The sequence below is a fragment of the Periplaneta americana genome, chromosome 2 (genome assembly GCF_040183065.1).
Source record: "Periplaneta americana isolate PAMFEO1 chromosome 2, P.americana_PAMFEO1_priV1, whole genome shotgun sequence".
NCBI lineage: Eukaryota > Metazoa > Arthropoda > Insecta > Blattodea > Blattidae > Periplaneta > Periplaneta americana.
Window position 1 is genome coordinate 191340613 of NC_091118.1, and position 6086 is coordinate 191346698.

The 6086-nt window shown below is 33.7% G+C and overlaps 1 protein-coding gene across 2 annotated transcripts in view; it reads right to left on the reverse strand.

Moving 5' to 3' along the window:
- Nucleotides 1-6086, reverse strand: part of LOC138694978 (LIM domain only protein 3-like) — a 913591-nt gene that overhangs the window by 170193 nt on the left and 737312 nt on the right. The gene's annotated exons all lie outside the window — the stretch shown is intronic.

Below are 6086 nucleotides of genomic sequence, written 5' to 3' on the forward strand. Positions count from 1 at the left end.
ATTTCCTAACGCAAGTTCTAGGCAGTATGCCTTAGACCACGACGCCACGGCGCGGAACTTATTATTATTATTACTATTAATAATAGGCCTAATAATAATAATAATAATAATAATAATAATAATAATAATAATAATAATTTACTTGCAGTGCATTTTGATCGTAAAATAATTAAAATCATTTCATTACTCTACATTTAAAGTTGGTACTTGACGCGTAAAAAGGGTTTTCTATAAGAAGGGCGTAAAGCGCATAAATAGCGTAATAAATGTAAGAAACGTAAAAATACCTCCAAGGACGTAGGCAAGAGGGGTTTACCGGTTTGAACTCCTCCTTGAACTTAAAAAAATAACATGTATTTAGATTTGAATATTTTTTACTCCATAATTGTTTTCCCTTCTCTAACTTTTTACCGTCAGAGTAACAAAATCTACGTCGGCATAAGGCATATACCTCCTACCTCTGCTTGAATATAATCCCTGCGCTTGGTGCTGCGTCACGTTCGAAATTTAACAATGCTATCATTATTATAGGGAGACAGAGGTCTGCATCGGACGTTTACGCTCGAGTGCCAAGTAGTTCATAGCTTAATCCGATAGGTAGCGCACATGTATGACGGATAAAATTGTCTCGAGCGATAAATCCTCGAACGGTATAAGCCGAGCGTTAGACATTCGTTCTTGTTACAGTGATGACCTGTGTAGTAACATCATAGATGTTTATCATTTCAAAACTTTGCAGTGTTTAACTAACCTCTCCATAGTACAACTACAAAACTTGCTTTAAAATGTAATATAAATGTTGTAGGTAAATGTCCCCCCCCCCCCACACAGGAGTGATTTTGTTTTTGCCACATCTGATAGATGTTATTGGATGTAAATGTAATTATTATAAACGGAGAACACAATCACGATAATGCAAGAAATGTATCAAATTTTCTGGTAATAATAATAATCTCTAATAATTAGTGTATCAATCTTTGCGTCTGTAACAGTTGTGCAGCATGATTATTCGTTTTATTATATGTTCTGTGACGTTATCTCTGTACTAATATTGTTATTAATCTATTGCTATGTCAATAATATTTTGTAAAACGTTTCTACATTGTCGCAGTATATAGGCGGAACACTATGTATGGACCTATCATATTACATATGAGGTAAATCAAATATTGAATAATTATTAATTAGCAATAATAACTGTATATCGAAGTTTTTCATACTATTTTATTTATAACTTCATGTTCCTGTTTTGGTACGTTCCATTAGACGTTTGTCATAAACGCAGAAATAAAGCCTTATTTTTACCGTGTGAGCAAAACATATGTGTATCTTATCTGTCGCCCTCCATACAAGATGAGACATGTCGATGAGATGACCTTGTACTGTGCTTCTATTTATTACGAGCGTATCACGACCGATCTTATCTCACTCGAGCATGCGACATTCGACCGAGTTCAAGCGAGCAATTTAAGTCCAGTGCAGCACTCCGTAAGGGAGACCTACCGCCCAGTAGGCCTACCAACCTTGTAATAAAATGAAGCCGACACAATATCAAATTTAACTTGTTTGTTAAAAATTGATGACCGAAAAAAAAATAACTTTTCGAAGATTTTATAACGATGTTAATAAATATACTACAAGATAATAATAATAATAATAATAATAATAATAATAATAATAATAATAATAATAATAATAATAATAATAATAATACAGAACATTTAGAATACCGATAGTGTAAATTGTACAAAATTTTAGTAACAACCCTCCTAACAATATTCTGCGTACAACACAAAATACTTCTAAGAACCTTCAATGTTTCTCTATTTTATATTTTACAAAATGTCAAAAAGACCTACAACTGAAGCCTCTTGTGCTATACAATTCCAATCTCCGCGCGCAAATGGCGATGTCCTTAAAAATCAACGTCAACATAAAGGTGCAGTGTTATGCTAACAAGGAAGACTCACCAAATGATAATGCATTTTCACAACGATTGTTCCCTCATACGTTCCATTTGAAATAAGAACCTCCCTATAAATTTCTACATCCGGAGAAAGCCTAGTAGCCTGAGCACTTTACAGCGGAAAGGAAAGAGGCAGACCAAAGAGGTGGTCGAGCTATATTCAGGGATGACCAGCATTGATTCAATAGATAAATGGAAGACAACTTATTAAAACTGTATCCATATTAATTTTTATATTTGCCTGAGAAGTATAAGTGCATTATAGGAATGTAAGTTTTAATTTTAATGCTCATTTTTCACAAGTTTGATTTCTTCATTCAAAAGAAATATTTTCTCAACTTTTCGTATAGAAAAGTGAAATTTTCAGGTATAGGCCTATTTATTTAGTAGCCTTACAGAATGTTTTCGTAAATCTAATATACCGTATATAGGTATTACTGAAGATAGTGTATGGAAAATTTTGAAAATATTCGCATGGAAATTGTTTGTAAGGAAGTGAATTAACAAAGCAGCTACTGTTACATCATAAGCAAAAGATACGTGCCCATGTGTTGTAAAAATGTCAGCTCTATAGCTTCAGCAAATTTCGAGAACATAATTTAATATTCCGATGATAGGAAGTTGCTCACAAATATCACCTTAAAAGCATAATGCGATAAGAGTTTTGTTATGTACTATTAGTTACACTTAAAACAGATACAGTACCTAGGTAACTTTGCTTTGTACTGTAACATTGTTTTAATTAGTTTATTGATTACTTTTATAAGGCTAAAGATACCATCAATATAAATTCCAACTTATCATGTCATACTCAATCTCTTTCTTTGGAATATCACTTTCTTTATGAATGATGTGTTTCATCAACTTAATGCAGTATAATATTATACTACTATGGAATTTAAGTGAATTTTCCTTCTTAACTCTCTATTGTGTTATTAAGATTTAAAACACAACTGCAATATTAAGAAATCAGTGTTAGTACTTTTGTTTTACAGACAATATAGTATTAGTATTAGTATTTATTTATTTAACCTAGTAGAGATAAGGCCGTCAGGCCTTCTCTGTCCCTCTACCAGGAGATCCCAACTATAATATGAACAATAAAATTACAATTAGTATTAAATTTACAATTACAATTACAATAAAAATCAAAGTACGAAAAGATTACCTCACTAATTACAGCTAGATAATTTACCATAGCGAAACAAAGCATATTTTATATTTACTGAATTACAAATTAAACCTAGAATAACAAAATTGTATAGTGATGAAATTACTGGATATTGAAATATTTTGTGATAGATTAAGGAAACTCTTTACAAGAAATCAATTACTGACCAAGTGCCTAGTAAGTTTGCGATTGAATTCAATTTTATTTCGACAGTCCCTGATGCTAGCAGGTAGCGAATTCCAGAGTCTTGGCAGGGCTATTGTGAAAGAGGATGAGTATGAGGAGGTACGATGGAATGGTATTGTTAGTATTGTTTCATGACGAGAGCGTGTGTTCAGATTGTGGCGGGAAGAAAGGTAAGTGAAGCGAGACGGCAGGTATGAAGGAATAGAAGAGTTCAAGATAATATTAAACAGAAAGAAGCCATGTAAAAATAACGACATAAAATTTCACGTTCCGTATGAAGTTTGTACACCACTGTTTTCTTAATCCAACAGGTTGCTTATTCATATACACAACCCTTCCTCTTTCCATACTTTGCGCTTACTGCCCGCGCACTACGTCGAGGTCAGAAAAATGCGCTTGCTTTGACATCACTGGCTTATACAATATAAGTTATGAAAATGACATATCAGGTACAAAATATTCATGAAAATGACTATAGAACAGTATATGAAGAAATGGTAAGGAAATGCAAGCATACCTGAAATTACTCAAAGTAGTGGAAATCGTTGCAAAAATGCTGAAAATACAGTTGAACTTTGCATTACGAACATTTCAGAAAAACAAGTTCCTCACAGTTAGCTTTAGAGCAGTTCTTTACATCAACGTGAAAACAGAGTTCTACAGGGGTGACGAATTTATCAGGTTTGTTGTCAAGGTACCCGAGTTTATGACAACCATATTTAAACTCATTTACATAATTAGGAGATGAAAACTGATTATGTGTTAAGGACTGTAATTTTATAACATTATCTTTAAGATGTAATATAATATTCGTGCCAAGTAACAAAACACTATCAGAGAACTTCCAAATAAAATTGTTCCAAGGCCTAAAGACATAAACGTCAAGAGGCTGAACAGTCGGAATTATGTTCTTTGGAATTGGTAACATTTCTACCGTTTTACCTCCTCGAGTTATTTTTTCTATAGCCTCTCTGCCTCGGTAACTAGTCCATCAGTCTACTAAAAGAATGCTATCATCACTGACAGATGGAAAGTATACTTCTTGAAACCACTTGAAGAGGTTAGTTTTCATTAGCCTCCCTGATTTTGTGGTCAATGCATAAACATTTGGTGCCTTAAACATTTCCTTCTTCACGATGGCAATGGAAGTATGAGACATATGAGTGTCAAGCGATTTTTTTAAATCATATCTCGAAGGGTAGGTCTTCTTCGTATGTAGCAATTTGTAGGGAGATTTATTATTTCAGATTCAAGGTATGGGCGGAAAATCGTTGTGAATACCCATTATCGCATTGTGAGCTTGCCTTGTAAGAGTAACTTTCTACCTGATACATTTATATGAATCATATAGATTAAATATTTCCTATATACACTTTCACAAATTGATGGATTTTATCAGTAACTGGTGGCAAATAGAGCAAATTTTCAACCTAACATTGACTTTAGAATTTATTTAGATTACTTTTGACATTACATAATTCAAATATAGTCTCCTGCCATGTCAATAATGCATTGGCAAATTTTTGGAAAATGGCGGACTCCATCTGCAGCAGCATTTCTGGGTATCTCTCTCACTGATCAATCTAAAGCTCTTCTGATGTCAACTCCTGATTGAAAGCGAATGCCTCTCTTCCACCCAACTTGCGATAGTTCAGTATGGTAGGACTTCTCTACCACAGGCTTCTTGTAATGCCCTAAAGCACTGAGTTGCATGTTTTTCTCTTGCAACTCGAATGTTTTTGTTCATAACTTCAGGGCTGTATTGTTTACTACAAATCAAACACAGCCACTGAATTTATAAAATATGACTACTTCGAGAATTTCAATATTGCAAAATTTATGAAACAATCGCTGCTCTATTACGTAGCACAAGATTTCAATGGCCACCGCTAGGAGCACTGATTTACACACTGTTGCCACTACTTATCCAATTTCCTAGTATTAAACAAATATTAAACATCTATGCAAAAGCAATACACAACCTCAGAGACGTTCTGAAGGTACGTATGACAATGTCTTGAGATGCGCAACAAATGTATCCATATTAATTTAAAAAGCACATTTGACTTTCTTTCCACAACCGCTTTTGTTAACATTATGTATTAGTCATAGTGACATAAAAGAAACTGAAGTCTTAAAAAATTTCGAACTCAATGAAAATTCAGGTGTAACATAAATTTTTTTAGTCGCCATGGCTACCTGGCGCCCGGAATTTGTTTACCTCTCATTTTCACCATAAGTAAAACGAATCTAGATACTTTAGATCTAATTAAAGTTTGGAATTAACAAATAAAAAACGTCAGCACAAACTTAAAGTAAATCAAATTATGAGGGATTGCTTTACAAGTCTCTACAGATTACAATCAATGACTGTAAGTATTTTAAGCGTTTCAAATGAAAAATTTTTCATTTTTTCTGATAAAATATATCTTCTTCCTTCCTAATGACGTACTCGTTATCAAATTTTTGTATTGGAGCACTCATATCCAACTGCATACCTTTGTTTTGTTTTCGTATGTTCACTGAAGAGCAGACCTGCACTAAGTAGTGTTGGTTGCCGCCGAGCTGTACGCCATACATATCTACACTGTTGCGGGTTGCTTGGAGGCTGTAGGTAATCAAACGCAGGACTGTACAAATGAGGCAGTGGCTGAAGACTCTGCTGTCGAGTTTGGATTGATTTATACAGGCTGCAATTTAGTATAATCGGAAATTCAATAATCTGGTATAAGTACTCGTTAATCATGGCTATATATCTTGTTT